The 18889-nt window shown below is 39.3% G+C and overlaps 1 long non-coding RNA gene across 1 annotated transcript in view; it reads right to left on the bottom strand.

The window, feature by feature from the left end:
- LOC101730793 overlaps nucleotides 1-18889 on the bottom strand; it is a 276111-nt gene that overhangs the window by 205840 nt on the left and 51382 nt on the right. The window contains exon 2 of the long non-coding RNA XR_004222696.1: nucleotides 14105-14214. This is a non-coding gene — a long non-coding RNA (uncharacterized LOC101730793). The remainder of the gene's footprint in view (nucleotides 1-14104; nucleotides 14215-18889) is intronic.

Below are 18889 nucleotides of genomic sequence, written 5' to 3'. Positions count from 1 at the left end.
ACAGTAATAGGTCTTCTTAAAGGGGGACCTGTCACCCTAAGAAATAATTAAATATAAATAAATAAAATTCTTTTCTATTGTGTTTGTTAAGCAAAATAAACTTCACTTACACTGTATAAATAATATAAATCTTGTTTCCATCAGTCCTGGAATTACACAATCACAGCAAATAGGCAGCTGCCATTTTGTGGACACTGTTATTAAGACAAGCTTTGTATCACCCCAAAATCTTGTGTATGTGCCAGAATGGGGGACCAGATGCTCAGGCCCATGCACTGGCTACACAATTAAATGGTTAGGGGGAGGGGGAAAGTGTGAGCTGAATTGAAAGTTAAAGTACTTGTCTGCCCCGCCTCTATGCCTAAGGCATAGAGGCGGGACAGGCAATATATGATTGACAGCTGGGATTTTTAAATGCCTTTATAATGGGTTTGGATGTGTTAATATAAAAATGAATTTGGGTTTCTTGTTTAATTTGAAAAGGGCTGGGTGACAGGTCCACTTTAAGCCTAGCCAGCGGTTGCTGAAATATCATCCTTCTCTCACTGTTAATTGTAGTTGGTACCTTCACTGCTGTGTGCCAAATAAGTTTACTGGAAGATCAGTCATTAATTTTAGCACTGCAATGTACAAAAAATGCTAGAGAAGTTATCTGTGGCTAAAGTAATGTTTCTTTATCCAAACAGAGTGTGCTGATGGGCTCTCTATTTCCCAAAGTAAGGCAATGTGTATCCCTATAAAGTCCAAACCAATACAGAAGTAAACACTCTTGAGACACAGAGATCACACCAAAAATGATTCCAGCACTTAAGGGCGAGGCATAGGGCGGATATTTTCGGCAAGCAGAAAAGTGCTTTCCGAAAATACCGCCCTACGCCTCCTTCATGTTCCTGCGCCCGAATGAATGGAATACGCTCGGGTGCCGGCACATGTAGCCGAAATACGCATAAAAACGCAAGACTTTCAAACTCTCGTGTTTTTATGCGTATTTCCGCTACATGTGCCTGCACCTGAGCGTATTTTATTCATTCGGGTGCAGGCAAAAGTAGGAGGCGTTTTTCCGCTTGCTGAAAATATCCGCCCTATGCCTCGTCTGACTTCAGCCTATTGCAATGTTTGTAATGATCTCTCCAGCAAATAATGAGATGGTTGTTTTGTAGATTTCCAGGGCCTGGAAGATAATTCAATTGTAAAAAACAAAAATTGAAAAAGAAATTGGAAAGTTGCTAAGAACAGGGCATTCTATAACATACTTGGGGTTGCCACCTGCCCAGTTTTTGGGAGATAGCCCAAAGTTGCCTGTGCCATTGATGAAATTGTGTCGCTCATTAGCTTTTGTTGTTTGTCAACTCAGTTGGGAAACCAGCAGTGTGAGAGATTGGAGAGCAGGCATTGGGCATAAGAACATGGTTAAAAAAGTTTCATACTGGCAAACTCTTACTCTACATAAATTTCTCTCAATATTTTGAGGTTTGGTGTATCCTGAGTGGCAAAGCATTCCAATCTCCCCACTGTATGACTTCATGAACAGGCTATATGTTTCAGAATCTGTAACTCCATTTTATAATCTTTCATAAAATCATACTACAACTTGTCCCACTGTGGTGTGGATACTATCTTCATTACACAACTAGGTCTAACCTTGTTTGACCCTTAGCATCATGTGTCATAGAATTAGTGTTGCCCCCTTTTCTGTGGCCCCTTACAGGCCCATGAGGTGGGACTGAAAATGGGTGGGGTTATGACACGGAAGCAGAGCTGCTAAACTGTCGGGAAAACCGGAGCGAGCTGTAGGGTGGGAGAGATAATGAGAGGGATGTAGGCTGAGTGAGGGGTGGGATGGAGGCAGAGTGGGGGCAGAGGCAGAATATTGTCAAGTACATTGACAATAAATTTGTAATACCAGCCCTAGCCCTGGCTGGTATTTTACTGACTAGGCATGTGAAATACTGGCCGGGTGGCAACCCTATGTAGAACCCAAGGCATCCGCATAAGGGCACCATTAGGCCAACACTGTAAATACAACAGCCCCATGATCTACTATAATCCATGCTGTGCCACGTGTTTACAAATGACAAGAAACACAACAAGGGACTACGACACACAAAGAGTTAATCAATCAGTCGAAAAATCTTTCTTTTGAATCATTAACTGTAAAAAGTGTTTCTATTTAACTAACCCAACGTTGCTTTAAAAAGATAATGTATTAAATATTGAATTGATCATAAACCAAACCAAAAGCTGTAATGGAATTCTGCCGATTTGATTCACCAGGTCATGAGCTTTAGCACAGGCTAAAGCGAAAACCACATAGAATACCTTAGCATGACGTGATGTTTTACTCATGGGAAAACAACTGACCCTTTTACAAAAGCCATTCCAGAGAACCATGCAATACAAACACAGCTACGATACAACCCAATCCGGCCTCTACTGTCCTGCCAATCTAACACCCCTCAAATCTGGTTTTTCATTGCTTGTTGCATTTTTTATATTTCAAGATATGTATAAATATATATATACATGATACGCAGGGTCAGGGCTATGTTTATATAGAGACCAGTAATAATACATGTAATTGAGAAGTATAACTGAAACCGCTGTGATTTTTTTAAAGGGCTTTTGGTTACACAGTAACTGAAAGACTTTGTGTTTTCTCTTTTTTAAAACGTTTCACTGACAAGGCGGATCCACTTGAAACCAAACTCTTGATGTTAAATTAACATTTTAAGGATCACTGGTCAATTACTGTACCCTCCATAGTCCTGTGAGCAAGAGAGATGCAAGTTAGCAATGAAAAAAAACTGAATGAACAAAACATAATTGTACATAAGGGAAAGTGACCTAAACCCTCTTTGCCCTGATCTTCCCTCGGCTGTTTCTCCCTTGCAGCCACATTTATGTGCTGTTGCCTAGTAATAAAACACAGCTCTCCCAGAATGCTACAGTGGTCTTATGAATCATGCTAAGAGAATTCTGGGAGATGTACACAAATGCAACAATTAAATCAACATGAATTATAGGCTTTTCTCAGATTCAGAATAGGGTGTGATCAACTACTAGTTTGGTGGATGCCTATTTATTACTAAGATTAACAAATTTAAACAAAATACCCGTCGTACATGATTAACAAGTAACAGTTATAATGTTTCCTACACACAGATGCAGCTCTACAATTTTTTAATCATTATCCCCAAGCAGAGTTGGACTGAGATGGCAGGGGCCCACCAGAAAACCCTGGTATCCTGGTGGGCCAGTCCGACACTGTCCCCAGTTGCTTTTATGCAGGTCATGGAACTCCTTGGTGACATCTAATATCCTCATATTTTACAACAGGGGATCCATTATTTACTGTAATACATGTTAATCATAGGACATGTTAGTCTGTCATGTAACAGAAATTATATCACTAAGGATATATTTAACATGTTATTCAGGCCTTGTGTTTTATATATGTATTAGGTACATAAATGTTACACTGTATTTCTTATACTTAGAAACAACTATTTTTATCAGAAACAAAAGATATAAACAAACCATTGTCCCTTTAATCACAGCAAGCAGGGAGGCATCAATTTGTGGACAATGTTATTAAGGCAAGTTTTGGATTATCACCTGATAATCTTGTTTATTCAGCAGAATAAATACCCCCCCCCCCCCCCGCCGGACATCCTTCCCTACACGTTTGTGAATGCATCAATGGTGGACATCGGCAGCAAGGGAATCGCCAACAGGGTCGGGTCTGGGCCGCTGGGGCCCACCGGATATTTTCCCAATGTCCCGGCGGCCAAGTCTGACCCTGGCTGCTGGGGTCAGTGACCCTCATTTGAAAGTTGGAAAGAGGTGAGTAGGGATGCACCGAATCCAGTTTTTTGGGTTTGGCCGAACCCCCGAACCCACCCTGATGGATTCAGCCGAATGCCGAATCCAAATCCTAATTAGCATATGCCAATTAGGCTCGGTAGGGGTTAAATTTTCCCCCCTAACATGTAATCCTTTCGAATGCGAATTAGCATATGCTAATGTACGCTAATTAAGATTTGGATTCGGTTCAGCCAGGACCGTGGATTTGGTCAAAACCGAACCCTGCCCAAAAAGGCCTAATCCTGGGAGAATCCCAAACTGAATCCTGGATTCGGTGCATCCCTAGTGGTAAGTACATTCAACAGAGTGCTCCAGACTCATCTGCAGCACAATTTATAATACAAAACTGTTAGGTGCAGCGTTAAGTAACCTCTGAGCAAAAATATAGCACTCTATATGCCACTTTTACCCTAATATAGCAGAGCCACTGCGCAGGGATTTAGCATTCCAAACTGCATAGCGGCCATATAGGTGCCATGTTATAGGTGTCCCTGAAGTGCAATGTCATAATAAAGCCCCTAATTACAACTTCAGTTAGAGGGTTTAATGCAGACAGACAAATTGCCTGTGCTGTACTGTGGTTGTCCTTAAATAATTAAATACAAGTCAAGTGGATAATTAAGTGGTCAAATGTTTATTTAAAAAAAAAAACAAAACAAAGCAACAATTGCCGAAAGCTGGCTATAGCTGTTGTTTATATGGACAATACAGTTCAATCTACATGCTTGTGCAGTGACAGAGAAGTCACTATAGTGCGGATTCATTTTTAAATTAATGTAATGTTCGTCCCTGGAGCAGCAGGTTGCAGAAACTGAGAAATGAAACAAGTAAATAAATAAATATAAATCACAAAGCCACTTGGTTTCAAAGTCCTGTTTCTTGGTATATAATGTGGTTATGTTGATTTTATTTCTCTTGGCTACATCTTCCCACCCTCCCTCTCCTGCAGTAATGCTTCAAGCCTGGAGAACTTCCTAAAAGCATCCCTTACAATGGAAAAAATACACTCCAATCTGGCACAGCAAAACGGCATGAAAGTGCTGACAGTGTCTTTTTATAAGGATTTTTTTTTTTTACAAAGCCACAAGACGATTACATTGTAAAGACAATATGTGATATGTACATGCACCTGGTTCCTGCTATTCTACTGACAAGACTGACTCCAGCTCATCAAGGAGATAATGATCTAGTCATGGCAGTTTATAGATTCTATTTCACTTTACACCAAATGGTATAGCAAAGATGTTACTAAGAGTAACAGTAGCTAATATATATATATATATATCATTTAGGAAATTATTTAGCAACTATTTTTTTATGAGCAATAATGATACCCAAAGTAGATTAAAAAGACGGGTGGCTTCTAATCGCCAATTGTAATGTTGATTACCAGTTTTGTAGTAACTCAGAATATTAGATTTACCAACGTGGCTCATAAACCAGCACTGTATTTACATTTAACTCAAAGCTGCTTCTATTACAGGCACTTTGTAGATAACAAGTTATCTAATGCCAGGCAGTGTCATTCCATGGCTACTAAAGAAAATAAAGCTCTGTATATATAGCATTTTCAGGTGCCTGGTAAGGCCTCACCTTGAGTATGCAGTGCAGTTTTGGGCTCCAGTCCTTAAGAAGGATATTAATGAGCTGGAGAAAGTGCAGAGACGTGCAACTAAACTGGTTAAGGGGATGGAAGATTTAAACTATGAGGTGAGACTGTCGAGTCTGGGACCTGTTAGCCGGAATCCCGTTATCCAGAAAGTTCTGAATTATGGGAAGGCCTACTTCCATAGACTCAATTATAAGCAAATTAATATAATTTTTAAAAATGATTTCCTTTTTCTCTGTAATAATAAAACAGTACCTTGTACTTGATCCCAACTAAGATATAATTAATCCTTATTGGATGCAAAACAATCCAATTTGGTTTAATTAATGTTTAAATGACTTTTTAGTAGACTTAAGGTATGGAGATCCAAATTACAGAAAGACCCCTTATCTGGAAAACCCCAGGTCCCGAGCATCTGGATAACAGGACCCATATCTGTATATAGTTTATATATGTGAGTGTACAGATACAGTAGGTGGGTATGAGTGTGTGTATATATGTGAACTGGGATTCGTTTGAAGGGGTTAAACTTGATGGACTTTGGTCTTTTTTCAACCCAACATAACCATGTAACTTTCCAGCCAGTAGGGTTTTGGAGCTCAGCAATGCCCGCTCAGTAGTCAATTCATTTCTGATTAATGGACAGACTGATGTGACTGTTTCAATGGTTAAGAAAATGTTAATAACTGAGGGAAAAAAGTTGACGTCAGGATTTAGTACTTCAGGATTCCCATTTTGAAATGAAGAAACTGAAGTATTTTGTATTGTACTAAAATATACTTTGCAGTTTGAAACTGAATCAAAATCAAACATCCATCATGGCTATATTTAAAATAACAGGCATTTTTGCCTAGAAACTCAATTAGTAGTTCTACTGTAGTATATATAGACAAATAGCAGAAAGATTATCATCTGTAGTCTTGTGTCCTCTGTGAGCTTCTTAGTAATTCTGGTGCAAGCTGTGCAGAACGTTAGGGTCACACAGAATGGGTTCTTGGTTCCTAGCCTGGGGTCTCTTTTCCTTTGATTGCTCCAGATTTCTAAATCTACTTTTAAATTATGTGCTGCTTTATGGTCTGTACACAAATATAGCAGATATCTATTCCTCTACATATGTAGAGGCTGAGTAAAAGTCACATTTTCTACTAGGACTGTCAGGAAAGTGATAGAAATCATACGAAGAACAGAGGCCCAGGAGAGAATGTTATCCAGGAATTATAAATTACAACATAAGAAGGTAAAAATATATAATCTGGGACCCCTTATCTGGAATATCTGGGATTAAACAGCTTTCCGGAAATTCAGAGCAACCAATCAGAAGCAAGTGTTTTAGTCTCATCTGCTGCCTCCTCTCTTTAGCTCCAGGTCAGTAAAAAAGAAGAAAGAGTCCAAAATCATCTCCAAAATCAGCTATGGAATGAGTTTTCCTGAGTTTGGGAGTGGGTTGTAGGCTTACACACAAGTTTTGGAACATGCTGGATCTTCAAAGGACCTTTACAAACACTTTAAAAAGTATAAGGAGTGTGACACGCGTTGAATAAACCATTCCAGGCTATTGGTGTTACAATCTGTAGTTTAGAAGCCCACGGGCTGCAAAGGAACCAAGCTCCTAAATGTAGCTAACACCGGTGTTCCCCAATGCCATTTTGGAGCCCAGGAAATTCTGCTGCAGGATTGGCAGGCACCCTACACACAGCAGAGGGTGATTTAGTAACGCAGTGCAGATTGCGCACAGATGCAAGAAAGCAGTAGGCTGCGTGCAGAAAGCCCTGTGGACAGATGCGTCAAAAGGTCATATAGCTCCCTAGTCTCCCAGGAAGTCTTACATTTTTCCTATGGGGGAGGGCCTAAAATAACTCCTAAAGTGTCTCAGCTTTCTTATTTTTGTGTTGTGCACCAATGTAACTGAGGGTTAATTAAGGTCAACCCCAAAATTTCTATTATGACCAAGAACATGAAATTAACACACAATCTGATTATCTGGTCCTAAACAATGTCCTAAAGCACAGTCACACAGCCTCCAGCCTTCCCTCCAACTTGCACAGTTCAATAGTGTCTAATATCCCATCCATCACACTATGTATATAGCATCTCAGCAAGGCAGCCAACCGTGTTGAATATAAATCAAATCACGAAGCATGGTACCAGACTTTAGGGTTTCTGCCCCACACATTTTTCTGTATATTGCCTAACATCTGCAAACATATCAAGCTACACTATCAAGATGTTTAATATCATTTTACAGTTGCTGTAAAATATAGAATATAAACTTGAAAATGTAGCTGAACATGTAATTTGCTTAAAAGCTCTTTCATCTAAAACACAGTGTTTCCAGATTGATAGATAGGCAAGCCTATTCTTGTTTTTCTGGAAGAATTCCATTTCTGTAGTGTAATTGAGGAGTTTTAGAACTAAAAAGGGATATCAGTGGCTGATAGCTCATTATCGAAGGCATTACGGTTTGATCTATGACATATAACATCCACTGCTAAGCGCAAAGGGTTTAGATAGCCAGGACAGCAAATCTGTTTGTGTTCAGGCTTTTATTGCTGTGAATGACTTTCTGAAGCCATGACATAATGTGGATGATTATGTGTAATTCCCTGCCAGCTGGATAAATAGATTTGCAGGTGCACTAGCACAGACATTTGCCAAAAGGAACAAAAAAAAACTTGGATCCCAGATTGTATTTCAGTTCATTCCAAGAGTACAAAGTGCACAAACTCTTTAAAAGACGAATCCCATGCTACATCCTTCACTGTAGTTGACTCCCTGATCTTTGAAGCATTCAATGTCAAATGTGATATGGAAGAAAAGAGAGCACCTAATAAATCTGTAGCTACTGTTTATGCAGTCCAATATGGCATGTGTTAAGCTATATATATATATATATATATATATATGCACAGGTCACCAACAGCAAAGGTCTAAGGTGTCCAATGAAATGTCACTTTAGGGACAGCGTTAAGTGTCTAAGTCTCTATAAATGTACTTCATGTATTCCTTTTATTTATCAGGTGTTAAGCAATGTAAGAGTTATACAATGCAGGTATGGCATCTGTTTTCCAGAATACTTGTCACATGGAGTTTTCCAGATAAGGGATCTTTTAAAAATGTAGATCCCCATACTTAAAGTCTGCTAAAAATGAATTGAACATGAAATAAACCCAATCGGATTGTTTTGCTGCATATATGGATTCATGTAGCATAGTTACCATAAAGTGCAAGCTACTGTTTTATTATTACAGAGAAAAAGGAAATAATTGTAAAAAATTAGAATTACTGTCTTAAAATAAATCTTTAATCTGTAGGAGCTTCAGAATCCCCACATTCCCACTATAGTAGAATAAATAGTTCTGTTAAGCAAAACCACACATTATCAAACCATTTTATAAGGGGAATAATAATTACCGATTATGAAATTTATAGGCAAGATTTGGCCAAATCCTAGAACTTTCTGTAGGATTCATATTCACCTAAATCCTAAATGTTAAGCCAATCTGATTGGATTGACAATCTGAAGTTCTGGAAAATGCTGATATAAGGTGTCTTAGACCAGGGGTCCCCAACCTTTTACCCGTGAACCACACTTAAATGGAAAAAGTGTTGAGGAGCAACACAAGCATAAAAAAATGTTCCTGGGGGTGCCAGTAAGAGCTATAATTGGCTACTTAATAGCCCCTATTTGGACTGGCAGCCTACAGGAGGCTCTGCTTTGCATTATACTTTCTATGCAACCAAAACTTGTCTCCTTACCAAAAACTTGTTGAGGCCACTGGGAGCAACATCCAAGGGGTTGGTGAGCAACATGTTTGACACTGTCTTAGACAGTCACTACTTTGTGGGCTAGTGAGGGGTTGTGTGGGCCTCTGCGGATTTGAACTGCTAGGGCCTGTTTTGTACCAGTCTGGGCTGCCTTAAAGTCATGTGGTTTAAAGCTATGGACAACTGAATGCAACAATCACTTGTGAACAATCACTTTGATGAGATTTTTTTAAAAAAGGGTTTCAGATTTAGTTTAGAAATTTGTCCCCTGTGGTTAAATCTGGGCAACTGTGGGAAACAAATCTGCCTACAATGCTTTACAAAAGCGATAAATTAAATTTCTGGTGTTTTCTAGTTTCCTCCTAAAAAAAAGTTTTCAGTTATAATTTTATTTGGATTTTTTGCTCATGTACTAAATTTTTTCTGGTGTTGCCAAGACAATGTTTGTACAGATACAGCCAAGTTCCTTTATCGTGTTGTTGCGTTATGTCTCTTCCTGTTAACGCAGGGAAAAAATACCATAATTCGCCGCATGGTCTATAGGTTTTTTTTATTGTGTTTTGCGTGCAATTGTTTGCACTCCAGCACCATCCAGAGGCAGGATTTAACACTCAAAAATGGTTTCTGGACATGGTAAGATAAAATGTGAAAACTTACTGGTTGCTTCTGTATATTACTGGTAAATGGAATGTATTTTTTGATGATGTGGGGGCATGATAATGCAATCATCCAGATATCTATGTATTACATATTTATGGATGAGGGTTACAGTTTTCATTGGATGCAGTGTTCCAGCATGTACAGGTGGCTAGTTTCTCAAGTAATAAGGTATGTATACTTGTCCCTAATGAAGGAGCAAAATAAGGGTGGAAATGTGTATAATGATGTAATTTTTTAAAATAAATCAGTTTTCATAAGTGTGTAATGTTCCTTCTGAGCAATTAACATCTGAAGTTATCTGAGTTCAGCCAAGGTTCATCCTAGACAAATGGAGAACCCAGGCACACATCCATGAATTCCTTATAAGTTGTTTACCTTATTTAATTAATGTTGAACCTGAAATGCCACAATACTTTTATTTTAAAAAAATGTTCCCATTGTATATTTCCAAAGGGCATATTAATAGGTAAATGCAAAATGTGCTGTGTTCCTAAAGTAATGCTAGAAGTTGTATGGCGGTGCAGCCCTCAGGTGTGCGGACTAAAGTCAATTTGGCAAACTTTGGCATACATGGAATTGAACTCCCCATAGCAGGCACATAGCAGTCAAGTTAGTCTTTACTATCCCCTCCTCAGCAATTGGGCTCTCTACATGCAGGCTTTGCATCAATCTTACAAACGTCATCTAATAGGGTCCCCATGCTGTTTAGGTCTCCATAATCTCTTTTCTAATGTGAAATTGCTCCCTATAATAGGAAAAGGTAATACATCAAGTCACATGAAAAGCAATATTTGGGTTGCAAAGCTGATTCTGCAACTTAATTTGGGTCCCTGGACAAACAGGTTAAAAATCCCAGATCTAGGTAAAAGAAACATGAACCAAAGATATACTAGACATAACTACCCATCAAAAAACCCAAACAACACCATCTCAAAGCCTGCATGTAGAGAGATAAATTGCTGAGAGTTAGTAACTTAATTATTTGAATAACAATGCAGAATTTGTAGAATTTGCAGAATTTTAGTATGTTATAATATGTCTACTTTATCAACTTTGCGATTGGTCTTTATTTTTTTGAATACTTCTACCTTTTTAAGCTTTCAAATAAGGACCGCAGACCCCGGCAGCCAAAAACTATTATTCTGTGAGGTTACAATTTTATCGTTATTGTAGCTTTTTCTTTCTCATCCTTTTATGCAAGCCCTTCTCATAAGTAAGAGCCTATTAACCAGATAGCTACTAAACTACCAAGCTAATAGTTAATAATAAAAAATGAAGCCCAGCTGTAAAATTGGCTCCGAATATACATGTCTACATCATACTAAACCTTAATTCAAAGGTGAAATACCCCCTTTATGAACATTTCTTATTCAATGGGTGGGTATGCATCAAAGTGATAATAAGCCAATATAAAACTGGAGTGGAATTTGTTGCATCTCCCAAAATATTCACAAACTGCTATTTCCATTTCTGTGACTTTAGGGGTTATGTAATAAAAGGCACTAAGTTTGCCCAGGAACAGTAACCTACAACAACCAATCATCATTTAGAATTTACTGGTCACCTGTTTAAAAGCAAATGCCATATTGGTTGCTATGGGTTACTGCTATTGGGCAAGCTTAGTGCCTTTTATTACATATGGGGGTTTAAAAAGATATTTTTTGGATTTTTTTTTGTCAAATTTTGTCTCAAATTTTGTGAATTCACCCCACTGAGTGGAAGCTAATGTGAATTTCTGTTTTCAAAATTGTTTCCCTTTAGCAGTGTACAGAGGTTTAATATATATTTTTATCATTCATTTATGAAGCAATAAATAATCCTAAAACGCCATTTTTTTAATATTAGCAAGTGTTACAAGTGGATTTCCAGATGGAAATGGAGATAAATGCAACTGAATGGGTTCAGTTTTTCCATAGTAAATTTAACCAATTTTAGCTCCATCATCAATCATATTTCTTCTTTAATGTACTCAGTAAAGTGAGTGCTGACATTAAATTTGATTTTATTTATTCAAATGATTTCTTCAGGGGCTCAAGAATAAACTGACAATTAATATGCTTGTCTATTTATCAGTAGAGAAGTTACGCTGTGCTTAGTCATAAACGACCCATGTTTCAGTCATCCAGTAAAATTCCTCCCACACAATATATCACACTCTTAGTTACAACGTGAGACAGCACTTTCTGTAACATTATTACTGCACTCTCAAACTCTCTGGCTGACCTACACCTCGGACTGCAGAAATCACTTTTAGATACATTTATAATTGCATTTCATTCACCTTATAATGAATGGTGGATATGTCTGTATAGCAATTTTCCATCAAGACGCGTTAAATGTTACAAAAAGGTTTCAAAACTGATTTTACAGCCGTGTTATTAGTACATATGTTGGTTGCATTCATTGGTGGTGCAATTTTGTTTCCCCAGCAGGATTACTGTTACGGCATAATAGACAGATAAATACGTGCCAGTGATAGCGTAGTACTTTCCAGTAGACCTGCCAACTGTAAATTGCAGTTTTAAACAGAAGAACGTGAGGTCCCTCACACCCACAAATGGTCAGACACCAGCATCTGTTACTACTTAGAATTAAATAAAGAAAAAATAGTAGAGATTCTCAAGGCAGTAGCGAAGGTATTGCATGTTACTATGTCATCTGTGCCGTGCTGAATAGAATTGTATAGTAAGGGAAAGGCTCTTTTTTTTTAAAAAAAAAAAAAAGGTAAAATCCTTACAAATATATAATTCAATAAGCTAAAACCCACCAATTAGACAGGTATGGGATATATTATCTGGGATGCTTCCGATCTGGGGTTTCAAAAGAGAGGGATAAAAGTGGTCAATTATGACTGCACAATATCCCTGCAGTTGCTGCACAAAAGATCCCATTCAGTAAAGGCATTAAAAGGTGTTCCTTGCACTTCCATATAGTTGTGTGACGGTGGCAGTAACTCCAGGGTTTTCACAATGGCCTGTATCAAGCATTACAGGACACTTGCGCCCAAAGAATTGGGAATGCAACCAACATTTTCTGTTTAGCGCAGCTGTACATATGAACCAGAACTGCATCAGCACAGCTCCCCCTGGTGACCAAAATAATGCTGCAAGTACGGGGAAAACATTGCATTGTGGGTAAACAACATATAGTGTCATGCCTTTAAGGCTATATATCTATCAAATGAGAAAATCAAAATTGTTAGGGCCAACAAACCTTTTGGGAGCAGTTCAGGAGAGTTTGGGGCACTCATTACTTTATACTGTATAATGCCAGCCAATCCCATCTCCTGAGCCAGAAATTAGGTGGGCCTGACCGGGAACTGCAGTATATAATTTACAAACTAAGAAAGAGTTGTGATTAGGTACCTACTTCTACTCTACCAACAATTTATTTGTAAAACAGGCACGAACCACAGGGTATATGGAGAACTCCAATCGAGCTGTAATTGTTAGGCTGATGCCAGACGAGGCGTAGGGTGGTTATTTTCAGCAAGCGCTTTTCCGCTTGCCAAAAAAATCCGCCCAATGTCTCATCTGGCATCAGCCTTAAAGTTAAAGATAATTTGAAAGGCACAGTATACACCTAAAGTATACACCTAAAGTATACACCGAAATCCTCGACCCGCACCTGATCCTAACCAGCCCACTCCCAACCCTAACCCTACCCGACCCAGCTTCTTCCCTCTATTTATGGGCCTGCCCCGCAATTACATCACAAAAGGGGCGGGACATGCCAGGCGTGCACCTATAAATTAGAGAGCCGGAAAAGGAAGCTGGCAGTGTTAGGTAGCAGGCGGGGAGGGTGAGTGGAAACACTCAACCAGAACCCGTCCACGACCTGCAATTATTATTATCCAGAAAACTTCACATTACAGGAATGCCAGTTCCCACAGACTTCAGAATTCAAATTTTTAAAACATATATCCTTTTTCTCCGTATTAATGAAACAGTACCATGTAAGATATCATTCATTCTTATTGGAGGCGAAACAAACCTGTTGAGTCTATTTTGTGTTTAAATTATATTTTAGTAGACAAAGTATCCAAATTACAGAAAGACCCCTTATCAGAAAACCCCAGGTCCAGACCATTCGGGATAATGTCCCACACCTGTATAAGTGCTTTTATTACAGATATTCAATCAAAATAATAATAAAAACAATAATGCCACATTGTAAGTAAGATCTTAGGTTATTGAACTGTTTTACCTTTGCTGACACCATGCGGTTGGATTCACTGACAGACCAAAGGATAGAGTTCATGCCACTTGCAGATACATTTCCACTGTCTTGCAGTTATAGAATAGGTTACACCTGTTCTGTGAAAAAAATAAGATTCAGATTTTCATAGCCAACAAAATGCTCTCCACTCTAATCACTTTTAGTACCCCTTATGATACAATAAAATCTGCTGACCTTCTTTTAAAGGACATGTAGAAAAAATGTATTCAGTGAACAGCCAATATGAAATCTTTAAATACCTGCCGCTCCTGTTGTTCAAAGGTTAATAGTAAGGCTGCAGCATCCTCTTAATCACTTAGGATTCCTTCTTCTCTTGTAACCCACTCTGACCCCTACCTTAGGAACTGATTTGGTTCTTGGCTAACTGAGCATGCTCAGTTCTTCTCAACTCAGGTTACATGTTTATCTCTTAACTTCTGTCCTGAGCTCAGTTTAACTGTCACAGGGCACAATCCAGGGACTTAAGGACTTTTTTATCACAGTAAGTTTGGTGTTCATTTCAGCTGTGAAATCCACTCCATGTGTCTGTGCCAGGGCCGACTCAATGACTCCAGGGACAGGCACAGGGAAAGGATGATGCCAGCCTAGGGGCTGATTCTCGGCCTGTGTTTATCTGCAGGCTGAGAAGCATTCCCATATGGCATTAACCAGACAATATGTGACTTTTACAGTCATGGCCAAAATTGTTGGCACCCCAGAAATTTTTCCAGAAAATCAAGTATTTCTCACAGAAAAGTATTGCAGTAACACATGTTTTGCTATACACATGTTTATTCCCTTTGTGTGTATTGGAGCAGAACAAAAAAGGGAGAAAAAAAAGCAAATTGGACATAATGTCACACAAAACTCCAAAACTGGGCTGGACAAAATTATTGGCACCATTTCAAAATTGTGGATAAATAAGATTGTTTCAAACATGTGATGCTCCTTTAAACTAACCTGGGGCAAATAACAGGTGTGGACAATATAAAAATCACACCTGAAAGCAGATAAAAAGGAGAAAAATTAACTTAGTCTTTGCATTGTGTGTCTGTGTGTGCCACACTAAGCATGGACAACAGAAAGAGGGGAAGAGAACTGTCTGAGGACTTGAGAACCAAAATTGTGGAAACATATCAACAATCTCAAGGTTACAAGCCCATCTCCAGAGATCTAGATTTGCCTTTGTCCACAGTGCGCAACATTATCAAGAAGTTTGCAACCCATGGCACTGTATCTAATATTCCTGGGTGTGGACAGAAGAGAAAAATTGATGAAAGGTTGCAACGCAGGATAGTCCGGATGGTGGATAAGCAGCCCAAAACAAGTTCCAAAGAAATTCAAGCTGTCCTGCAGGCTCAGGGAGCATCAGTATCAGTGCAAACTATCTGTCAACATTTAAATAAAATGAAACGCTATGGCAGGAGACCCAGGAGGACCCCACTGCTGACACACAGACTTAAAAAAGCAAGACTACAGATTGCCAAAATGTACTTGTGTAAGCCACAATCCTTCTGGGAAAACATCTTGTGGACAGATGAGACCAAGATAGAGCTTTTTGGTAAAGCACATCATTCTACTGTTTACTGAAAATGGAATGAGGCCTACAAATAAAAGAACACAGTACCTACAGTGAAATATGGTGGAGGTTCAATGATGTTTTGGGGTTGTCTTGCTGCCTCTGGCATTGGGTGCCTTGAATGTGTGCAAGGCATCATGAAATCTGAGGATTACCAAAGGATTTTGGGTCGCACTGTAGAGCCCAGTGTCAGAAAGCTGGGTTTGCGTCCAAGATCTTGGGTCTTCCAGCAGGAAAATGACCCCAAACATACGTCAAAAAGCACCCAGAAATGGATGGCAACAAAGAGCTGGAGAGTTCTGAAGTGGCCAGTAATGAGTCCAGATCTAAATCCCATCTGTGGAGAGATCTTAAAATTGTAGTTGGGAAAAGGCGCCCTTCCAATGAGAGAGACCTGGAGCAGTTTGCAAAGGAAGAGTAGTTCAAAATTCCCAGTGAGAGGTGTAAGAAGCTTATTGATGGTTATAGGAAGCGACTGATTTCAGTTATTTTTTCCAAAGGGTGTGCAACCAAATATTAAGTTAAGGGTGCCAATAATTTTGTCCAGCCCGGTTTTGGAGTTTCATGTGACATTATGTCCAATTTGCTTTTTTTCCTCCCTTTTTTGTTCTGTTCCAATTCACACAAAGGGAATAAACATGTGTATAGCAAAACATGTGTTACTGCAACACTTTTCTGTGAGAAATACTTCATTTTCTGGAAAAATTTCTGGGGTGCCAACAATTTGGGCCATGACTGTATATAAGATGACAAGCAGTTTTCATCCATATGAATGGAGAAACTGGTTAGTACTGGGTGTTTCTCCAATGGCCGTAAAACACTGGTAGAAAGAATTCAGTGCCTAGAAGCTTCAATGAGGACATACAAGTAACAATATCACAAACTAATGGTTCATCAAACCCATTTTTAATCCATAACCCTTGTTTGTTACATTATTATAAGACCCGTTTGTTATAAATTATTGCAACTTGTTGGCACTAAAGAAAGAAATAACTGATGAGGATGATACAAAAGCACTTGCTCCATGACGCAGCCCACTTAACCTGCGAGTATAGCCACCTACAGTTTAGTATAAAATGGTGCTTTTACCTTTTGCACTTTTGGCAAAAAAGGAATCTCTGTGTCCTTGCTCTGAACAGCCCAGTTCTTTGAAGTTTCAAGCTGTTGTTTAACAATTCCAAGCCAAATGAAAGTAATAGGATTAGAAGAGAAAAAAACCCTGATTCAGCCCACCCATAGAGAAATGATGTATGAGCAAAGCATTGCTTGCACAGATCAACATCAAAAAGATTCTTTTTCATTAAAATAGTGAATTTTACAATGAAAAAAAGCAGCCTTTGCAAAAGCTCACGTTGGGTATGATCTTAATTTTTATGGTGAACCGAGGAAAAGGAAAAAACAATTCTGAGTGAGACTACGGACTAAGGTGTTAGATAAACAATGACTCAGGAGACTGCACCAGAGAAAGAATACCACTAGTGAGAAATATACAGAAAATGATGAACTGGGTTAAAACCTTAAAGGAATTTCCCATTTCACATAAATAAGTTTTACTCGCTCAGTGAGAGCAGTGGTGAGGTAAAGACAGCAGCAGGAAATAGATGCGCAAATGCATCGCTGATAACTGGATATTGTACATTCTCAGAATACGATGGGGGTGTTCAATAAAACAAATGCTTTCAACAAAAAGATTAACCTTTAGCAAGAGAACTGTGTAGGTAATTGTTATTTTTGTCAGCATACCACCAATAAACTGGAGAAAAATGAATGCAGCTCGAGTAATTTCAAAAGGGATTACAATTAGGGTTGCCACCTCTGCCGGCTTTCTTAGCTGGGCAGGGATGACATCATGGGGGCAGGGAAGAGGCGGGGCTGTGATGCCATGGACCAGGGAAGAGGTGGGGCCATGATGTCATGAAGGGGGGAAGAGGTGGGGTTGTGACATCACAGGTGCAGGGCTATGACGCAGCGACCGCCAATTGGTCGATTGCCGAGTCAATGTTAGTGAGTCCTGCCCGGATTTCCTAATTTGGGAAACCAGGCAGCAGGTTTTGACCTGGACAGCCTTTCTGAAATCACCTTTCCGAGATCATGTCAAACAAATGTAATAGCTTCTTTCCATGAGGTAAGTAGGAACCATGACAGTGGGGTTATACAGGGTTACATTATATGTGGTCTACTTGGATTTTGCCAAACTTTTTATTACAATGCAACGTAAACTTTGGTTTTTGAGATAAGGTCCATTTAGGCCCGGATTTGTAGCGAGGCCTAACCAATCTGTAATTCTTTCTTCCTACAGACACCCGGAGCTCTGGGGACTGGATACAACTGAGATTTTTACAGTTATTTTTTTCCCTGCACCCAGTCCTCAGTGCTGTAGGTGTATGTAGGACTTACTGAGCTAAAGGCAAGTAAGCGCATAATCTGCATGCATGCACAAACATTATGGGGGCAGGGTTTGAGGGGTGCAGGAAGCAAATGGCCTAGAGGCACGCAATTTGGAAAACTGGAGCAGGGTCTATTACCCGGTAATGAGGATTGTACACAGATATAAAATTAATTAAACAGAGGGTGCTTTTTAATGGAAAATTCTTTACTTGTAAAGGGTTCTTAGTGGGGTTCTGCAGGGTTTATTAATGGGTCCACTTTTATTTAATTTAGTAACATAGTAGTAACATAGTAAGTTGGGTTGAAAAAAGACATACGTCCATCAAGTTCAACCATAATGCCTATATATAACCTGCCTAACTACTAGTTGATCCAGAGGAAGGCAAAAAACCCCATCTGAAGCCTCTCTAATTTGCCACAGAGGGGAAAAAATTCCTTCCTGACTCCAAGATGGCAATCGGACCAGTCCCTGGATCAACTTGTACTAAGAGCTATCTCCCATAACCCTGTATTCCCTCACTTGTACTGAGAGGTATCTCCCATAACCCTGTATTCCCTCACTTGTACTGAGAGCTATCTCCCATAACCCTGTATTCCCTCACTTGTACTGAGAGCTATCTCCCATAACCCTGTATTCCCTCACTTGTACTGAGAGCTATCCCCCCTACCCCTGTATTCCCTCACTTGTACTGAGAGCTATCTCCCATACCCCTGTATTCCCTCACTTGTACTAAGAGCTATCCCCCATAACCCTGTATTCCCTCACTTGTACTGAGAGCTATCTCCCATACCCCTGTATTCCCTCA

Source organism: Xenopus tropicalis, chromosome 5 (assembly GCF_000004195.4).
Source record: "Xenopus tropicalis strain Nigerian chromosome 5, UCB_Xtro_10.0, whole genome shotgun sequence".
In the NCBI taxonomy this organism is placed as follows: Eukaryota; Metazoa; Chordata; class Amphibia; order Anura; family Pipidae; genus Xenopus; species Xenopus tropicalis.
The sequence above is the reverse complement of the archived record's forward strand: the minus strand, read 5'-3'. Positions and strand labels throughout refer to the sequence as shown.